This window comes from Procambarus clarkii, chromosome 14 (assembly GCF_040958095.1).
Source record: "Procambarus clarkii isolate CNS0578487 chromosome 14, FALCON_Pclarkii_2.0, whole genome shotgun sequence".
Taxonomy (NCBI): Eukaryota; Metazoa; Arthropoda; class Malacostraca; order Decapoda; family Cambaridae; genus Procambarus; species Procambarus clarkii.
In genome coordinates this window covers 6,131,831-6,154,003 of record NC_091163.1, presented here as the reverse complement: position 1 = coordinate 6,154,003, position 22,173 = coordinate 6,131,831, and the positions used below count along the sequence as shown (strand labels likewise).

Genomic DNA, 22,173 nt, shown 5'->3' with positions numbered 1-22,173 from the left:
AACAGTTTACAAGCATGAAAACCTCCCAATCAACTTTTGTCATTTTTATAAACAGCCTCCTGGTGCTTCGGAGTTCATTAACTGTTTAATAAATGTAAACAAACCCGCCAAAAGATTGAGAAAAGATGTACAGGTTCGTAAGTGCTTGCGTAACTGCTTCGTGAATCTGGCCCCAGCACCAGATGCAACACATAGCTAAAAAGTCTCAAAAACTCTTGGTATACTGTATTCTTTAAAATTACAGTACATCTGTTCTCCACACTGCTCTCCTTGCACTATACTACTCGCTCGGCTTGGCGCCTTCTTTTCATAATTACTTGACTCTGGCTTACCTATGTATTGCTAGGTGAAGGGAAACAAACCCAATCATTTCTGTCCCGGTCGGGAATTGAACCTGGGATCCTCAAGATTGAGTCGAGAATGTAGACCAGCATGGAGACCTTATCTCACTAAACGGAGACCTTATCTCGCTAAACGAAAATCTAATATGCTAGACGGAAACCTTATCTCGCTAAACGAACATCTTATCTCTAAATGTAGACCTTATCTCGCTAAGCGGAGAACTTATCTCGCTAAACGGAGACCTTGTCTCTCTAAACTGAGACCTTATCTTGCTAAACGGAGATCTAATCTCTCTAAATGGAGACCTTATCTCGGTAAGCAGAGATCTTATCTCGCTAAACGAAGATCTTATCTCTAAACGTAGACTTTATCTCCCTAAACGGAGACCTTATCTCGCTAAATGGAGACCTTATCTTGCTAAACGGCTCGCTAAACATGAAATGAAGTTGAAGTATGTTTAGTGGTAAAGCACTAGATTAGTACCAGTGGAGAGAGAGACATAAGTTACAAGGAAAGATTAAAGGCATTAAACACCTGAAATACTATGCTATGTATGTTAGTGGCTTTGCATGAATCTAACGCTCAAACACCAATGTTATGTACTCTTATAACCCAATGTATCTTGCATATAAATAAAATAAATATTACTAGAAGAGAAAAGAACTATAAGAGACATGATTACTACCTACAACATTCTCAAGTGAATAAACAGGAAACAAGGATAAATTGTCATTCTTAATACAAGAATAAACGGGGGGAAAATTAAGTACTGAAATGATCCATCAAAAATAATTTATTTAGTGTCAGAGAACTGAACTAAAAGGAAGTTGCTCAAAACGTAAATTGCAGTACTAGAGACAGAATACATCTAGAGCTTCTATCTAGACGTGACAGTGCCCAATAGTCATGAGAATATTACTGCCCAAAACGCTTTGCGTAATAGTGGCTTTAGGCTTTGTGTGTACTAGCTCCATCTATAAATCAATCAAATTATGTAAAATCTCTTGTATGTATGTACCTTACCTGAATAAAACATTTTATTTTTTTTAATATACCAATTAAATTAAAGTTAAGAAGCAGGACCAAAGAGATGAAGCTAACTTCCGCAAACACTACTAGGTGAGTACAGGCAGAAGGGCAGCTTACGTGTTTTGGCAGAAGATTATTCCATATGCTTGCTGATGACACTGGCGGCGGCTGTGACTTGCAAACGTGAACCAATCAGTGAGTGGACGGGTTCCGAGGTGCCAATCATGAAGTTCACTGTTGGCAGAGAAGAAGTCCATTTTGAGAAGGGTTTCGTAACCCATGCCTTATGAGTTGTTTAGGATTGTTTTTATTAAGTATGGCGAGGAACCTACCCCCTGCTCTGCTCTAGACAAGGAGGGAGCAATTAAGAGGGTGCAGAAGTGTCTGCTGTGATGGTCGAATTGTCAGTCAGCAGAAGCACTAGCTGACCTAAGCAGAAGTTACTGGCAGAAGCGCTGGAAACTGTCAACACAAGCGAGAGAGGTGTTGAGCCTCTCGAGGTTATACCCTTGTTGAGGTTATACCCTTGTTGAGGTTATACCCTTGTTGAGGTTATACCCTTGTTGAGGTTATACCCTTGTTGAGGTTATACCCTTGTTGAGGTTATACCCTTGTTGAGGTTATACCCTTCTTGAGGTTATACCCTTCTTGAGGTTATACCCTTCTTGAGGTTATACCCTTCTTGAGGTTATACCCTTCTTGAGGTTATAACCTTCTTGAGGTTATACTCTTCAAGAATACCCTTCTTGAGGTTATCTTGAGATGATTTCGGGGCTTAATGTCCCCCGCGGCCCAGTCCTCGACCAGGCCTCTTTTTTTATACACACCCTCAGGAAGCAGCCCGTAGCAGCTGTCTAACTCCCAGGTACCTATTTACTGCTAGGTGAACAAGCGCATCAGGGTAAAAGAAACTCTGCCCAGTTATTTCCGTCTCCGCCGGGGATCGAACCCGGAATCTTAGGACTACGAATTCCAAGCGCTGTCCACTCAGCTGTCAGCACCCTCGTGAGTGGATGCTGGAAAATGAAACAACTTCAACGACGAGCTATTGAGGACTTGGGAATGGAATGATCAGGAGAAAGCACCAAGCCATTACGACTATATAGCACTTACAAGGGGTCAGGATAAGGATTTGGGATGGGATGGAGGGGAAAGAATAGTGCCCAACCACTTGGACGGTCGGGGATTGAACGCTGACCTGCATGAAGCGAGACGCTCGCTCTACCGTCCACCCCAAGTGGTTGTGGAGAGGACTGGTGAAGCCGTAAGCTTCGATCAAGGGTGTAATGACGAACGCCGATATCAGCCATTCTTGTAATACCAGGGCTCCTTGCTATTGTGAAATATTAACACTCGGGCCACCATACGAGGACCTAACTAATTACTCAAGTGGACTGAGCTCTGTGTGGACAACTTAAAGAAGTATAGAGCGAGAGAGAGCCCGGAGGAGCGAGAGCAAGAGACGGAGGGAGAGCAAAGAGTACAAGAGAGAGAGAGAGAGAGAGAGAGAGAGAGAGAGAGAGAGATATTAGCTGCTACGGTCTTCCTATGACTTACCAAATAATAAATAACGCTGCAGTTAGTTTCCCAGACAGGGGACCAGAGGGGAAGAACAATAGGACTAGTAGATGTATAATAATTCCTACCGGGACAGATGTAAGGAACAAATGGTAAAGGATCCTGGCCTGTCACTCCAATAATCCTGAAACCACTTGTAGTGTACTATAGAATAGACGGGAGCAAGGCTGGACACTCCAGTACTGACACACCTCAACAAGGGACTGACGGGGGAGGAGTACTGGATAATTAAGGGCAATAGGTCACTAAAAGGGGTTATCTTTTCTTTGTCATAGTCACAAAGTTTTCCTAACTGCAAAAAAAAAATACATATATAAAAACTAGAATAGAGTTTTTATCGCCTACAATTGCCATAGTCTTGATGTTTGTTGACATGCCCATTGCTGTAGTTCTGCAACGATGTGTCGTGTTCTTCACTAACGATGTTCTTCAGCTAGTGTCAGTTGATGTGAGAGGAGATCCACTTCTCTCTTGACTAGAGTCTTCCACTTATCTAGTACGCAATCCACCGTACATCCGTGCTGCTGTTCCATCCTTCCGAGTCGTGGACGAGGTGATGACATCGGTGTTGACAGCGATGATTGACTTGCTGCACACATAAATCACACTAACGTGATGCATCATATGAACAAATCCACAAGGGCCGTGATGAGGATTCGAACCTGCGTCCGGGAGCATCCCAGACACTGCCTTAATCGACTGAGCTACGACAGGGTTAAAAGAGTTGAAACCGAAGTTCTATTGAACTTACTGGATCCCGCAGCCTCTCCGAGACACAAACCAGGGTTTTACACAATTCCCCCCTGCACTCGAGCTATGTCAATAGGCCGTTCTCCCTCTTCGCCCTTACATCATTACACAAGAGGGAGAACGACCTATTGACATAGCTCAAGTGCAGGGGGGAGTTGTGTAAAATCCTGGTTTGTGTCTCGAAGAGGCTGCAGGATCCAATAAGTTCAGTAGAACTTCGGTTTCAACTATTTTTAACCCTGTCGTAGCTCAGTCGATTAAGGCAGTGTCTGGGATGCTCCCGGACGTAGGTTTGAATACTCGTCACGGCCCTTGTGGATTTGTTCACTTGCTGTCCGATTTGGTGCTTCATAACCTTCCCGGCTTGGTGCCTTCTTTGGATAATTACTTACTTTGCTGTCCGGTCACAGGGGGAACTCTGGTATACACCGTACCTGCTGTCCGGTCACATAGGGAACTCTGGTGTATACCGTACCTGCTGTCCGGTCACAGGGGGGAACTCTGGTATACACCGTACCTACTGTCCGGTCACATGGGGAACTCTGGTGTACACCGTGCCTGCTGTCCGGTCACATGGGGAACTCTGGTGTATACCGTACCTGCTGTCCGGTCACTGGGGGGAACTGGGGTGTAGCTGGCGCGCTCGTGTGAGCACAGTAACTGCGTTAAACAGTCATCTGATACGCCCAGCAACAAGATTTGAAGCTTGGTGGCTACGTAAGAACATGCACCTTCCCTCTGGAGTGTGCACGTGATCTCGTGACCATAGCGTGACAAGACCCAACTTTGCTACTAATTGATACAGAAGTATCAATGTATCAATCAATTTTACAGCTACTAACAGCCCATCTGTACGGCAGCTGTAAAACAGTGACGGTACAGCAGCTGTAAAAACCGTGACAGTACAGCAGCTGTAAAAACCGTGACGGTACAGCAGCTGTACACTGTGACGGTACAGCAGCTGTAAAAACCGTGACGGAACAGCAGCTGTAAAAACCGTGACGGTACAGCAGCTGTACACCGTGACGGTACAGCAGTGGACCATCGTGGTACAGCACCTGTGTACCTTGGCGACACCAAAGTAAACAGAACCGTGGCAACTACAAACAAATGGAACCGCTTACCCGCAAATGCCAAAACTCCGCGTAATTTTAAAATCCAGCTAGAAGCAATATTCAGGATAAATGGGAGAGAGATAAATAGAGGCGAGGACAAGCCGCTTGCTTCCTGTCTTCGTCGAGGTCACTAGTGTGTTAGTGGCCTTGAGATAAATTCAAGTAAAAATGAAGCAGCTAACAGTGAACCGTTGCTATTAGTAACGAAATTCCAAATAAAGCCTAAGCTCACCAATACTCTGGTAACATTAATTTTTATATAAAAATACATACTTTACATCATGTGTCAAATGTATCATGTGTCAAATGTATGTATTTTTATTCGTAGATTCGTAGACCATGTACGTTAAAGTCAATGTAATGCGCAATAATGAGATTATTCTTGTTTTTTTTAGTTAAAATTTCGTCTAGAACAGTGGTGTAAAAACTGGTTAACACTCCTTGGACTAGAAAACTTTGCAATGTGAGTAAAGGCTCGCACTCTAGAGATGTGTAGAGGAGTTATGGAGTGTAAGTATAGCGTGCTTGGTGCTAGCGAGGCTGGTCTCACCTGGTGATGGTCGCTCCTATCGACGTAGTGGGGAGCTCCAAGCACGGAGCGTAGTGGGGAGCTCCGGACACTCGCAGTAGCTGGGAGCTGATAGTTACTACACCCGCTATACCATTAAGGAATGTATATGTTTATCTCTCAGAATGTTCGGTAATATGTTTATTGTTTGTGATATGTGTCTATACATGTATGAATACGTTGTACTGAACTGGGTGAGAATAGCTTGAGCTACCTCATCCCTTTGTGTGTATTTTACCTCAATAAACTTATTTCAATTTCAACTATACGACAAACCATGTTTCGTTTTGGGCAGCTTCTTAATCTTAAGTTACCCTGGAATACGACCCGCCAAATCGTTTAATAATAATAATTCACTGTGTCGGGAGACAGGAAGCCAGAGTGTATCTCTGGCTTCCTCAAAATACATACGCGTTAGGCTTTTATCGGGGGGGGGGGGGGGGGGTCAAATTACTGACCCCGCCCGTGATGCAGTACCACAACAAGCTGACTAACTCCTAAGTACCTACTTGCTGCTAGGGTGAACAGAGGCATTAGGTGAAAGGAAATGTGCCCAACCATTTATGTCCCGCCCTGGATCCGAACCTTGAATTCTCGACTGTGCGTCGAAAACAAAACCAACTGTACTACCCCGAGACCCTCTTTAACAACCAGGTACCCATTCACTGCTGGATGAACAAAGGTGTACAGGTAAGGATTGGCGCCTAGTCAATCCTCCCCGCCTAGGATACGAACCCAGGCCAAATTGCTCGCGAAGCGCGGGGCGAATGTGTTACCACTGCGCCATGGGTGTATAAATACACTGGCTACCTGTCCCCCGGCACAGTCAATTAATAATTCACTTTATTAATAAACGTCCATCGCCATAGCGTGTTTGAATAACAGAGACGAAAAATAGAGTTGATGAGAAAATCAGGGGCCGCGAGAACGGCTCAGCCCGCACGTGTGGAAGCCCGCCCCACGAGTTTTGACCCGCCTTTCACTCAGAAAGTGAAAGAGGGTCAAAATTCGGCAAATAACGAACATGAATAGAATTTAATTCACGATTAAGCCCCCACATGCTATGGACCCACAATTAGGGGATAAGGAACCCGACAACCCCCCCCCCCCCAAGGGGTTCAAGTTCAAGTATGTTTATTGAGACAAGACAAAATACATCTCAAAGGGATAGAGCAGCTTAGGCTATGAACAAATCCACAAGGGCCGTGACGAGGATTCGAACCTGCGTCCGGGAGCATCCCAGACACTGCCTTAACTGCATCATGATGCATCATTTGATGCATCACGTTAGTGTGATCTCTCTGTGTGTAGCTTAGGCTATTTCTACCCCCCTATACTTCAAGTCTCTCAAGGGGCGCACGATACACCAAGGGGTGTATCGTGAATATATGCTCCGCAACCGTCACCGAGGGAAGAAAACATATGCTCAGCGATATGCGTCAAGTGCTGCGCGTACAACAAATAGGGGTTACTTAAACGCGGGCTGCGGAGGTCACGACCTCTGCCCCTCTGGTCATATTCAGTCTCTGTCCGCTCCTCAAGCAAAGCATCCGCGGTCCCGGACCTCAGCTTAACAGACATTATCGAAGCGCGCCCGTCGACTTTCAAGGGCGACCGGACCGGTTCCTTGTGCTTGACGCCCGCCACCCTAAGCTAGGTAGAGTTTTGTTTTCCTCCATAGTGACGCGATCCGCGCCCCCACCCCTATCTAGTGGGTCTAGTTAGCTAACGTCCCGGTGACTGGGGCGCTTAATGTGTGTGTCAAGCGTCGGTTTCATACGGGTAGTGCGTGTGCATGCCGCCTTTAGTGGACCATTGACCTCCAGGCGATGGCGCGGAGGCTAAGAGAGGAGGCGTAGTGCCCACGTGGGTGATTGAAGACACCTTCGCTTGGCGGCCACGTGGGTGATTGAAGACACCTTCGCTTGGCGGCCACGTGGGTAATTGAGCACACCTTCGCTTGGCGGCCACGTGGGTGGTTGAAGACACCTTCGCTTGGCGGCCACGTGGGTGATTGAAGACACCTTCGCTTGGCGGCCACGTGGGTGATTGAAGACACCTTCGCTTGGCGGCCACGTGGGTGATTGAAGACACCTTCGCTTGGCGGCCACGTGGGTGATTGAAGACACCTTCGCTTGGCGGCCACGTGGGTGGTTGAGCACACCTTCGCTTGGCGGCCACGTGGGTGGTTGAGCACACCTTCGCTTGGCGGCCACGTGGGTGGTTGAGCACACCTTCGCCGCTCCGCGTGCTACATAGCCTTCCCGGTTTGGTGCCTTCTATTGATAATTACTTACTTCGCCGCTCCGCTCTTTGCTCATGCAGATTTTGTCGAGACCCCAATCTGCAGGCCTGACCGAGTTGGCGCTTTAGTGGCTATTAAACCCCACTCTTGCTGCCCCCTCTCCATTTCCCTTGGGGCGGACTTCGAATGCCCGCGCTCTCTCACCCAAAAGCCTTCGTCAGTTTTATTCAGGCTTTACCAATCGCATTCTTATAATGCGTCTGCAGGAGGTTATTAAGATGCTCCTGATTAACTGAAGCTTATTATTTGTTGTTCCCAATGCTACTGTGCATGTTTGTTTACCCTCACCACCCTCACTCTTCAAGGAATGACGCGCGGCAGCGCACGCGCACTCCTTTATCCCCTATATTATTCACGTGGCGATGTTATCAGAACATTTCACTACTGTTATATTTACTCTCATTTTAATCTTGGTTTACGCACCTTGGTTAACTGCGGTAACTCATCTAGCGTTAATTATTTAATACCACGAATAATGTTCACCGGAACTCGTCACAAACCTTGTTTAACTTTCCCCGTGAACTCTGCTAATGCTGCCAGCTAACGCTCGCCCTTCAGGGTGTGGGGGTTTCAGCGCCGCTAGCCTAGCCGATGGGGGGATGCTCCGCCAGTAAACTTCAAAGTGTTATGTTCTTCTAAGCTGCAGTAACTCATGCAGCACATATAATTATTCAAGAACATGTTTAATGTTAAAACACTTAACACTGAAGCGGTATTCTTTAACTACCAACCTTTGGAATTTGCATGTAATTTTTTTTCTACTTCAGTTCAATTTATGCTTTTATATTCAAAGTTTTAAGTCTTAGTTTTAAGTATTTTTTTCCCCCGCGTCTTGCTCGAAACGCTATGCGAATTAGTGGCTTTAGGCATAGTATATACTAGCTCTATCTAGACACCTAATATCATGCTGATAACTCATTTGTATGTATGTAATTTTTCCTAGACAAACATTATCAATATCATTATCGTAAGTGAACCCTTTTCCTTGATGTATATTACATCTTTGGTAACTGATAGCACCATAAGTGATTCCATTGTCTGATGGTTCTAGCACCATTCGCCACAGTGGGACTCCAGTATTCTGGGTACACCCACTGTGTTCCTTGGAGGGTATTCTACATCCTGATGATAAGATAGGATGCATCCTTAGATATTCAATGTGTTTCTGTTAATGAGAGCAAGTTTCTCATCAGTAGATATCCAACATCCTGATTCAGACAGGACTCTCCAATTGATTTCCAACATCCTGATGCAGGCAAGACTCTCCAGTGGATATCCAACATCCTGATTAAGGCAGGACTCTCGACTCCAATGGATATCCAAAATCCTGATTCATGAGAGACTCTCCAGTGGATATCCAACATCCTGATTCAGGAAAGACTCTCCTGTGGATATCCAACATCTTAATTCAGGCAGGATTTTCACCAGTGGATATCCAACATCCTGATGCTGGCAAGACTTTCTTCGGTGGATATCCAACATCCTGATTCAGGAAAGACTCTCTCCAGTGGATATCCAACATACTTATTCTGGCAGGATTCTCTCCGGTGGATATCCAACATCCTGATTTAGGCAGGATTCTCCCCAGTGGATATCCAACATCCTGATTCAGGCAGGATTCTCCCCAGTGGATATCCAACATCCTGATTCAGGCAGGACTCTCTCCAGTGGATATCCAACATCCTGATGACATTGCAGACAGAGAAATTTCTACACAGTGACAGGAGGCTGTGATAGGCTTGAAGAAATAAAAAAAATATCTATATAAATGATGAGCAAAGAAATGCGTAAATTTTTAATATCCATTTATTATTAAGCTCATTATAATTATTATTACTTGCTCATCAACTCATTTTTTTTAATAATATGTTGAGAAAACATTATGATATGTTTGATATTTGAATTGGCTGTATCTCGGTAAATATGTGTGTAAAAGCCTTAATTTTTAAAAATAGCAAAGAAAACCTTTACTAAAAGAAAAGACAATAGTTGCGGTAAATCTAATGGTAGCATTTTCAAAACGATTCTATGGCTGGTTTTGATTTTGAGTTTTGTGAAAAATGACGATTTCGCCGAGGCGGGGATTCTTGCCTGGCGGCTGGGCTTGGCGCCATCTTTTGGTAATTACTTACTCACTTCCCTGAGGGCTGAGCTGTGTGGCCCTCATGTCCCGAGGCTCCATGATGGTTTTTATCTTTTGATCCCATTTTTATTACTTGATTTAATCATTGACTAATTTCTATATCTATGAAAATTTTTATAATTTTTTGTAGAAAAAATAAAGTACTTTTTGAGGAAAATGACGGGCTAGCTGTGTGATGTATCATATAGAGTCGCTATATTTATTTATTTATTTAAACATGAGTTATTCACACACTTATTCTTTCTTTAGGAGCACTCTGTTTAGATATCCTACATCCTGACGACTATGAAAGCATATCGCACAGCTGGTGATATCCTACACTGTGAATAATGTAGGAAAATCTCGTATCTAAGGATATCTACTCTCTCGTTTGATATAATTCTGGTATTTTTCGCCACAGTGGGACTCTAGTATTCTGGGTACACCCACTGTATTCCTTGGCGGATATTCTACATCCTGATGATAAAGTAGGATGCATCCTTAGATATTCAATGTGTTTCTGTTAACGAGGGCAAGTTTCTCATCAGTGGACATCCAACATCCTGATTCTGGCAGAACTCTCCAGTGGATATACAACATCTTGATTCAGGAAGGAATCTCTTCAGTGAATATCCAACATCCTTATTCAGGCCGGACTCTCGCCAGTGGATATCCAACATCCTGATTCAGAAAAGACTCTCTCCAGTGGATATCCATCATATTGATTCTGGCAGGACTCCTCCCAGTGGATATCCAACATCCTGATTCAGGAAAGACTCTCTCCTGTGGATATCCAACATCCTGATTTAGGTAGGACTCTCTCCAGTGGATATCCAACATCCTGATGCTGGTAAGACTTTTTTCCGGTGGATATCCAACATCCTGATTCAGGCATAACTCTTTCCAGTGGACATCCAACATCCTGATTCAGGCAGGACTCTCTCCAGTGGATATCCAACATCCTGATTCGGGCAGGACTCTCTCCAGTGGATATCCAGCATCCTGATTCAGGCAGGACTCTCTCCAGTGGATATCCAACATCCTGATGACATTGCAGACAGAGAAGTTTTTTACACAGTAACAAGAGTCTGTGATATGCTTGAAGAAATAAAAAAAATATATCTACATAAATGCCGAACAAAGAAAATGCGTACAAATTTTAATATCTGTTTATTATTAAGCTAATTATAATTATTATTACTTGCTCATCAACTCATTTTTTTCTGAATAATATGTTGAGAAAACATGACTGATACGTTTGACATTTGAATTGGCTGTATCTCGGTAAACATATGTTTCAAGGCCTTAGATATTGAAAATTAGCTAAGAAAAAGTTTAATTTAAGAATTAGTCAATAGCTGCGGTAAATCCAATGGTAAAATTTACAAAACGATTCTATGGCTGGTTTTGATTTTGAATTTTGCGAAAAATGACGATTTCGCTGAGGTGCCGTTTCTTCCCTGGCGGCTGGGCTTGGCGCCATCTTTAGATAATTACTTACTCGTTTCTCTGACGGTTGAAAACCAAATGGGTAGAACACCTGGAGAGAAATTATATAATAACTAACAGACAGCATGGTTTTCAAACAGAAGGATCCTATGTAACAAATTTACTTAGTTTCTATGATAGAGCCACAGAATTTTAAGGAGAGATTTGGTTGCATTTATCTGAACCTAAAAATGGCTTTCGACAGTTTCATATAAAAGGTTCTGTAAACTGGATTATACTGGAGGAGTGACAGGGAGGCTTTCTGACATAGATGAAAATATTTCTAGCCGACTGAAAAGTGAGGGCAGTAATCAGAGGCAATATATAAGACTGGAGAAATGTTACATGGTGGAGTACCACAGGGTTCAGTTCTTGCACCAGTAATGTTCATTATCTACATAAACAAGTATACAAGAAGATGCAGAATTACACGAACATGTTTGCTGATGATTCTAAGCTACTAGGGATGATAGGAGACTTAGATGACTGTCATGCCCTTCAAACTGATCTAGATACAATAATTAGTGCCTGGAGTGCCATGTGGCAAATGGAATTCAATGTGAATAAATGCCATGTTATGGAATGTGGAATTGGAGAAAATAGACCACATACAACTTACAAATTATGTTGAATGGAATTACAGAACTCTAACAAAGAAAGAGATCTAGCGGTGGCTTTGGATAACAAACTGTCACCAGAAGAACATGCAAAGAACATTGTGTGAGGAGCATATGCCTTGCTTTCCAACTTCACAATTGCTTTTATTTATTTATTTATTTATTATAAATAAATAAGATTACATGGATGGTGAAATACTAAGGAAACTGTTCATGACTTTTGTGAGACTTTTGTGATTGGAATATACAGCAGTTGTATGGTGCCCATATCTCAAGAAGCACATCAATACACTAGAAAAGGTGCACATGCATGTTACAAAATGGCTTCTGGAACTGAAAATGGTCACTGCTTGATCGCAAGCGGGGATTTTTCTGGCGGGGGAGAAAGAAACAATTGCGCAGCGCGTCCCGCGGCGTTGCGCGGGCAGTTTGGGGCCTGTATAAATACGGGCGCACACTGGGGCTCTGCCTCACTCCGCCTGCCCTCGCCGCTGCCCTCGCAAAACTCACTGCTGCTCAGCGAGTCGTAAACACAGAAGTTTAGCCCGCTCAACTGTTCTCACAGCATGGACCCTACAACAGTTCCTCGCGACAACGACTCGGAGCGACCCGTTAGGGGCGTCCTGCCCTTCTCAACATTTAAGGTAGTTTTTGTGTTTTGTTGGCGCGCGGGACCAGTGTTTGTGTTGGCGCGTCAGACCAGTGTTTGTCTCTTTGTTGGCGCGCGCGCCCTGAAGCACGCCTGTTGGTTCAGCGTTGGTGACCAAATGCAGGTGCAGTGGTCCTAGAGGGGAAGGTGACCCTCGGTGTTATGGGGCACTGGGTTTTTCTCCAGTAGGTGGCTGTTATTTGAACCACACTCGGGAGGAGGCCTTACCACCGCTACCCTCTCCTTCCCCATCTGCTCAGCCCTGTCCTTAAGCTCCCCACCCAGTCGACGTGAGGTATGCTGTTGGGCGACTTCTGTTATGCCGTTATTTATTATTTACGTTCTTTATATGTCCTTCCTTACAGTCTGACTGTTAGTCAGGGTGTGTTTCCTCACGCTACAATTTTACTGTAATTTTACCTTTGCTTTCGCCCCTAGCTTTAATTCTCATGGATTTGTATTTTCATAAGTTCCTTAATTTATTAATGAATTTAATGGTGGCAAGCTGCATGTTTCTTTTGCAGGCTTTTCATTCAGGTCTGTTTTAACTTTTGCTTATTGCCTATAAGTTATTAGGTAAAGTCAGCTAGGTTAGGCTAGCTGCCGAGTCACAGGCCTCTGGCCACCAGCTTTAAGTTTAATGGACTAGTTTTTCCATAAGTTTCCTTAACTTATTAACGAATTTATTGCAGTGTCAAGTCCCTGTTTCTTTTGCAGGTTGTACATTTAGTTTTATTTAACTTTAGCTTATTGCCTTTAAGTTATTAGGGAAAGTCGGCTAGGTTAGGCTAGCTGCTGTGTCACAGGCCTCTGGCCCCTAGCTTTGTTTTCATGGACCTGTTTTCCCACAAGTTTCCTTAATTTACTACTGAAATTTATGCAGTGTTAAGCTGCATGTTTCCTTAGCTGGTTTTAAATTTAGGTTTGTTGTAACTTCTGGTCATTGCCTTTAAGTTAGTAGGTAAAGTTAGCTAGGTTAGGCTAGCTGCAGTGTCACAGGCCTCTGGCCCCTAGCTTCGTTTTCTGGATTTGTTTCCATAAGTTTCCTCATTTTATTATTGAATTTTATGCAGTGTCAAGCTGCGTGTTTCTTTAGCTGGTTTTACATTTAGGTTGTTTTAACTTTTGGTCATTGCCTATAAGTTATTAGGTAAAGTCAGCTAGGTTGCTAGCTGCTGTGTCCCAGGCCTCCGGCCTCTAGCTTTAAATTTTTCTTGGACTTGTGTTTTCCATAAGTTTCCTTAATTTATTATTGAATTTAATGCAGTGTCAAGCTGCATGTTTTCTTTTGCAGGTTTTACACTTAGGTTTGTGTAACTTTGCTTGCCTATAAGTTATTAGGTAAAGTCGGCTAGGTTAGGCTAGCTGCAGTGTCTCAGGCCTCTGGCTCCTAGCTTTGTTTCATGGACTTGTTTTTCCATAACTTTCCTTTATTAATGAATTTTATGCAGTGTCAAGCTGCATGTTTTCTTTAGCTGGTTTTACATTTGTTTGTTTAACTTTTGCTATTGCCTTTAAGTTATTATGTAAAGTCAGCTAGGTTATGCTAGCTGCTGTGTTCACAGGCCTCCGGCCTCTAGCTTTAAGTTTTTATGGACTTGTTTTCCATAAGTTTCCTTAATTTATTAATGAATTTTATGCAGTGTCAAGCTGCTAGTTTCTTTGCTGGTTTTACATTCGTTTGTTTAACCTCTGCTTTGCCTTTAAGTTATTATGTAAAGTCATCTAGGATGTGATAGTTGTCGGGATCGGGCCCCCTTGCCTCTTGCTTTAAGTTTCTTCTGGCCCTGCATTTATGTTTAGTTTCCTCAGCAAATGTCCTGCATTTTACATTGCCCTTGCTGCATGTTTTTACTTTACTGGTTTACAATTGTTTAACTTATGCTTCACCTTTAAGTAAAGTCAGCTAGGATGTCCTAGATGCTGTCTTCGGGCCTCATGCCTCTCCCTTTAAGTTTATCTCGGACTCGTATTGATTAGTTCCATCAGCAATTTATTACTAATTATGCATTGCCTAAGTGCATGTCATTTTACTTACTGTTTTACCTTTATACTTGTTTCCTTGACTTTGTCAAAGTTATTAAGTACTGACGCTAGACAGTACCAGTTTCGTTTACCAGTACCAGTAAACGTTTTTACAGTCGTTTTGTCTGCCCGCTGTAGCCCAGAAGAATCTGCAGCCTCCCGGCTGCTGGCTTATCCAGACATGTGTGGCCTCCCAGGACGCTGGTTATCAGACGTATTGTCTGCTCGGTGTAGCCCGGAATATACTGCGGCCTCCCAGGCCGCTGGTTATCAGACGTATTGTCTGCTCAGTGTAGCCCGGAAGATACTGCTGCTTCCCAGGCCGCTGGTTTATTCAGACGTTTAGTCTGCCCAACGTAGCCAGGAAGGTTGACAGCCGCTGCCGTCTTAGCTGACTGCGTTCAGGGGCGGCTCCCCAGCCGACATCCTTCCTGCGATGAGTTAAGCCGACGTCCTTCCTGCGATGAGTTAAGCCGACGTCCTTCCTGCGATGAGTTAAGCCGACGTCCTTCCTGCGATGAGTTAAGCCGACGTCCTTCCTGCGATGAGTTAAGCCGACGTCCTTCCTGCGATGAGTTAAGCCGACGTCCTTCCTGCGATGAGTTAAGCCGACGTCCTTCCTGCGATGAGTTAAGCCGACGTCCTTCCTGCGATGAGTTAAGCCGACGTCCTTCCTGCGATGAGTTAAGCCGACGTCCTTCCGGCGATGAGTTAAGCCGACGTCCTTCCTGCGATGAGTTAAGCCGACGTCCTTCCTGCGATGAGTTAAGCCGACGATGTTCTACAGGTATTATATTTATATTGGTCATATAAATCCACGGCCTTCCTGGCCGCGGGTTTATCCAGACGTGTTGTCTGCCGGTGTAGCCCGGAATCTACTGCGGCCCCCCAGGCCGCTGGTTTCTCCAGACGTTTTGTCTGCCCAATGTAGCCACGAAGGTTGGCATAGCTGCTGCCGTCTTCGCTGTCTGCGCTCGGGGGTTCATGTCCAGCCGACGTTCTTCCTGTGGTGAGTTAAGCTGGCGATGTTATCCAGGTATCTTATTTACATTGGCCATATAAATATGTGGTCTTTCAGGCCGCTGGTTTATCCAGACGTGTTGTCTGCCTGGTAGCCCGGAAGTCACAGTGGGCCCCCCCCCCCCAGGCCGCTGGTTTATCCAGACGTTTCATCTGCCGGTGTAGCCCGGAACGTTTCCACAGCCACCGACTGTGGAAACTTACAAGTGTTAATCCCGTTTCTCTAACGAATTATAGTCCAGCTTTATTTTGAGCATACTTTGTTTTGCAATTTATAATTATTTATGTTATAATTGTATTAATTGTAATTGTTATAATAGCACAGTTTGCCTAGTTTCCTCAGTAGTTACAGTACTTTCGTTTGGCTCTTGCAGTTATTCACGTCGCTTATTTGGTTATATTTGTTATGCATCTCCTCCGTTCCCTTAATGTAATATGGCTATATATCCACACCGATTGTATACCCTTTTTGTACTTGCAGATACCACGTGCCATGCCTTGCCCTATTCATAATTATGTTCTACATCTCGGCGCTAACATGCCTCCTGTTTCAGGTTACCTCGGACTTTCTTTCCCAATCAGCCTCCTTAATTTACTCCGACAGTTGATGCGTTGCTCATGTCGCATGTTTATTTTTGCGCTGCTGTGTCCAGTATGCTTGCCCACTTTTACCCTGCCTTACGTCAAGTAAAGACAGCCAGGATGTGCTATTTGCAGAGTTACCAAGTAATTTATTAAGTAAAGTCAGACAGGCAGTGCTAGTTGCAGAGTTACTAAGTAAATTATTAAGTAAAGTCAGCCAGGATGTGCTATTTGCAGTATTCGCGGGCCCTTATTTTAGCTTCACGTCTCCTGGCCCTGCATTTTTGCCTAGTTTCATCGGTAGTTACAGTAGTTTATGCTTAGCTTTGCAGTTTAGTTTCCTCAGTGGTTACAGTATTTACGCTTGGCTCTTGCAGTTTATTCACGTTACTTATCAGGTTATATTTGTTATGCTTTCCCTCTGTTCTCTTAATGTAAAAATGGTTATATATGCACGCCGATTGTATACCCTTATTTTGTACCTGCAGACTTCACGTGCCATGACTTGCCCTATTCAGGTGACCTGGACAGGGGGGTGGCCCCCACGTTGCCTGGGGCACAGTACACTCCAGCAGATGGCGGCGTCGAAGCGTCGTCGGGAACGTCGTATATTTAATGATATCCCGTTCTTTGCCTTCCTAAGACAATGTAAATTAAGATTTTATACGCTTATATGGAAGGTTTCTTATTTTGTACTGGCAGACATCTCGCGACATGCCTTGCCCTTCCTCTTAATTACGTTCTACATTTCAGCACTAACATGCCTCCTGCTTTCAGATTACCACGGATTCCTTTTCCCAAACAGCCTACCTTAATTTACTCCGACAGTTGATGCTTTGCTCATGTCGCATGTTTAATTTTGCGTTGCTGTGTTCAGTATGTTTGTTCATTTTCCTTGCCTTACGTCATTACGTAAAGTCAGCCAGGATGTGCTATTTGCAGAGTTACTAATTAAATTATTAAGTAAAGTCAGCCAGGATGTGCTATTCGCAGTGTTCCTAAGTAAATTATTAAGTAAAGTCAGCCAGGATGTGCTATTTGCAGAGTTACTAAGTAAATTATTAAGTAAAGTCAGCCAGGATGTGCTATTTGCAGAGTTACTAAGTAAATTATTAAGAAGTCAGCCAGGATGTGCTATTTGCAGAGTTACTAAGTAAATTATTAAGTCAGCCAGGATGTGCTATTTGCAGAGTTACTAATTACTAATTACTAGTCTTTTGCTGGGCTACCTTTATGCTTCTCCCCTTCCTGTCTAGGTATGTTTAGGTATGGCTAGCGGTGCGCGAGCCGCGGCTTATCGGTTCCTCCTACGTCTGCGTGTCTGTTAATTTTGTTATTGTTGGACTCGCAATTTGATTTGTATTTATTACGAAAAAATTTTTCTCCCGCAATTTACTCTTTGTTTAAGTTTCACGTTCAATTTGTTATTAAGGGACTATCAATTAGGATTTGTATTAATCTTTTGCTTTGCCTCTGTGCCTTTAAGTTATTTTCAGCTAAGGTACGCTAGTTGCAGTGCATTCGGGTGCCCCCCCCCCCCACAATTTTTTTTTTCTCCTCCGGTTATTTCGTCCTATTACACTCGTTTCCCTCATTATATATTCTATTCTGAATTTGTGCATTATATCTGACCACCCATTCTTCATCGTATCGACAGTACATAAGTTACATTTGGACGCTACCGAGAAGTTTAGCTGGCCTCGCGCACGGTGTCATGCAAAAAACTGGCCATTCGGCCTTCCTTCCGGCAAGCTCAAGCCAGTCAGTTAGCATGACGTCGGCCAGCTTGTTGTTGGCCAGCGCAGCCAGCATGCTGTTGGCCATAGGTCGCTAACGTTCTTTGGCCATCCGGCCTTCTGGGCTATTTTACTCTTCTTGTTCCTTCGCCTTTGTTGTTTCCTACTACGTAATAGTATTCTATTTAATTTTACTTCATCTATCATTAGGTTAGGGGCCCCTTACCTCCAACCGCTATTCCTTCCACTGCGCTCTGCCCGCTTGGCGCTCAATGCCGGTTTCTTCTGTTCCCTTTATTCGCAGCCACGACAAGCCGGAACCCCCCCCCCCCCTTCACACCCTACTGCGGCGAGGAAGAGAACGCGAGCCGGATATTCCTCTGATCACCATCAACGCACGCAGCGGTGCCGGGATGCAGCCGCCCAGGGCCTACGTTAATACTATTATCTTCTCTTTATTTGCTGGGCTATATGGCAGTATTAATATTACTCCGTACCGTTACTGTCATTCCAGTATTATTTTATTAAAATATAAATTGTTATTATGGTTTGGCGTTGCTTTCTTAATTTCTTCCATTCTGCGGCACTTGCCGTCATCTGTTATTTACGATATTACATTGTATTCTTCATTGTACGATTATTTACGACATTGTATTCTTATTATTATCCTTATTACAGTTACTGAATGGCAGCTCCCTGCCGTCGATTTCACTTTGCTCCTGTTCTAAAGATGTTGCCGAAGTTCACGGCGTACTAGCTGCGGCTCGCAGATGCTCATTGACAACACAAGACTACACTCAGCGGCCACTCAAGGCAGACTCCTTGGCTTCTATCCAGCCCAATCACCCGTCTGGAGGCAGAGATGGGATAGAGACCAAGGGTAATGTTCCCCGCTCACATTCTACATCCGATTAGGACACAAGCATGTTATAGATTTGGCTTTAAGAATTGGTTCTTATTCCATTTTATTGATTATGTATATGTTGCTTAGTTGTTATACCCTTTCTTGGTATATGTATTGTTTATATTCAAGATTTATAGTGTTTCGTCTTACCCTGTTATAGTTGCTTTGTGCCTCCTTGCTGTTCTACCGGTTTTCTCCCACCTTTGCTCTTAGCAAAGGTACTTCCCCCTTCCGTTTGCTGGAAGATTCTTAGATTTGTTAGCCCCCCTTCATTGCTACAGTATAATTATTCGGATGCTCTTTATTCATCCAGGATTGTTAATTAAGGTTTCTCTTAATTCCTGCTGCCGGGCTCCCTCCCCCGTTTTTCGTCTCCGTATTGATTCAGCTAGGGTTTCCCTCTCGTCTGTGCTCTTGCCTGTCACGTTAACACTGCACGCCGCTTCTGCCCACCCTTACTGCCTTATATCTTTCAGCCCGGGGGAGGTGAGCTACGCGACAAAAAATCGACGCACACTCCGACTGGACCAGGTATCGCTTACATGGTCAGGAATCAACACTCTACGGATCCTACAAGCACAGATCCTACAAGCGCTCCTGTCACCAGGCGAGATTTCTCCAGGATCCTACGCGCTGCCCTCTCGGCGCTAGGCTTGACTTCAGATGACTACGCCCCGCACCCAGCTGTCTCGGGACGGGCTCGCCACATCAGAAATAATGGCAAACGGCAGGCGGAAGAGTAGTGCCCACATCCTACGTCAGACGGGACGTTGTTGCTCTGCTACATTGAGTGCCTCACGCGGCCAGCTGGCACTCGCCCTTCGGGGGGGGGTCCGGCCGCTGGCCTGCGGTGGGGGTGCAGCGCCGGTCCCCAAGTGTCCCGCTGTCCGCAGCTAATACTTTGCCCAGTCTAGGTGCTAGTAAGCCCTACTTGTAGTCACACCCCCTTCTCCTTATCCATTAGGTCTTTTACGGCCTCTTGGCCGGGTACATTACGTGTTATGTGGTCTCTCACTTATTAGTTATTCTTTGTGTCCTGCCTGTTATATCCTAGTGTTATATAATTACTACACATTTGCACTCGGCCTTAATTCTAGTACCAGTTAACCTTTAGGTTTCTGCAGAATTAGTTTCCATGTCACTATAGGCTAAGGTCTCATACTTACTACGGGTGTACCTTTTAAGTTAAATCTAGTCCTCGGACTTGGAATTGTTACTGTTAATTCTTACTTTATATATTTACTTTATATATTTTAATATAAATGTTATATAGTCCTTAAATTATATATTTTGAAACTTTATATATTTACATGTTCAATATTAAGTTTAATAATATCAACTTTGTTATAAGCCTATAATATAAACCGTGTTTAATATAAACTTTATATAATTACTTACTTTATATTTGAACTTTATACATTTACATGTTCTGCAGAATTTAATCTTCAATAAACTTTAACGCCCCATACTGCCAGTATCTTTCTCCCCCTGGTCAGAAAAACAAGTTACAAAGAGGGATTAGAGGAGTTAAATGTGCCAGAACTAGAAGATTGATGAAAAGGGGTGATATGATCACCACTTACAAAATAACAACAGCAATTGACTAAATTGGCGAAGGGAATTCCTGAAACCAGCAACTTCAAGAACAAGGGGACACAGTTTCAAGCGGAAACAAGGGTGCCGAAAAAAATATTAGAAAGGTTTTTGCAGTGGTAGACGGTTGGAACACGTTAAGTGTGATGGTGGTGAAGGAGGTTAAAACTGTCAGTAGTTTGAAAGCTTATATGACAGTGAATGCTGGAAAGATGGGACACAACGAACGTAGCTCTCATCCTGTAATTATACTTAGGTAAATTATACATATATTAAAACAAAAGTTATAGCTAAAAATGAGGAAAATAATATTGCTTTCATTCATCATCCAAGAAGCTTATGGTGAATGTTTTGCAGGGGGGTTCTTAATTGGCTCTGCCAGGAAACTCGAATCAAATAAGATTCTTTTATATTCATGCAGGGATCAGTGACTTAAATATTTTGGTAGTGATAGGTCCTGACTCTTAGGGATTTTATGGGGATCTTGATTAAGTAAATATTAGAACATTAATTGCTAGGTTGGGTTATGTAAGAGGGATATTTAATTAACAGTGTAACTTATATTCAGGGAACCTGTAACCTTGTTCTTGTTTGTTCCCGTCTTCCCTGCCAGACGTAGGAATAACATTGTTGCTCACAGAGCTGGTAGACTTTGTGTTAATTGAATATTAATATATAAAGCTAGATGTCGGCTATACTTATAACTGTTAAAGTAGACAAGTAAAGACGTGTCTTGGAAGACTTATAATGATTGTTACTGTACGATCAGTTCAGTATCCTTCAGGCAGCGATCATGGAGGGCTTACAAAGTTTTTTCTGACACGCGAAGGTTATGTCACCTGAGGCTGTTAGATTTAGATTTTTTAATCAGCTAAAGGTACATACATTGAAGACGAGTTACAAACATAATATTGGATTTAAAGATAGGGCTTACCACCTTCTCATCCTCCTCTCTCCTTATTCTGTGTTTACCAAGTTAGGTATCATACCATAGATGACTGTGCCACCATAGTTTTAAGATATTTGTGTCCTCTTAAACCAGTGTTTTGAGCCCCAAGCGTTAACTCTGGGGTGGCTAGACACACCACGTGTGCATATGTTCACAGTGAGTAAGAGAGTGAGTGAGTGAGTGAGTGAGTGAGTGAGTGAGTGAGTGAGTGAGTGAGTGAGTGAGTGAGTGAGTGAGTGAGTGAGTGTGTGTGTGTGTGTGTGTGTGAGTGTGTGAGTGTGTGAGTGTGTGAGCGAGTGAGTGAGTGAGTGAGTGAGTGAGTGAGTGAGTGAGTGAGTGAGTGAGTGAGAGAGTGAGAGTCAGATTCAGATTCAGATTCAGATTCAGATTCAGATGTTTATTCAGGTAAGGTATATACATACAAGTGATGTTACATTAATGGATTGATATATAGATAGAGCTAGTACATACAATGCCTAAAGCCACTATTACGCAATGCGTTTCGGGCAAGAAAACATTAATATCTAGAACTTAATACTAATTGAGCATAAAGAATAAAAGATGATGAGAACAAATACAAATAAAGATAAAAAAAAGGGGGAACATGACTGAAAAAGCAGCACAAATACAATTAGGTTGACAAACAGTGTTGATTAAAAAAAAAAAAAAGAAAATAACAGACATGGGTTGACAATAGAGGAGTGAGGTAGATTACAGGGAATTTATTAGGTAGTGTTTAGTTTTTATCTTAAACTGGTTGAGAGAGGTACAGTCTTTAACATGGTTGGGAAGGTCATTCCA

General features: G+C 43.5%; 1 long non-coding RNA gene across 1 annotated transcript; it reads left to right on the top strand.

Annotated features, from left to right (window-relative positions):
• Positions 1-12,116: 12,116 nt before the first annotated feature.
• On the top strand, positions 12,117-20,298 carry LOC138364578 (uncharacterized). Its single transcript, XR_011228443.1, has 2 exons — positions 12,117-12,558; positions 18,605-20,298. It is a non-coding gene; the product is annotated as an uncharacterized lncRNA (long non-coding RNA).
• The last annotated feature ends 1,875 nt before the right edge of the window (positions 20,299-22,173 follow it).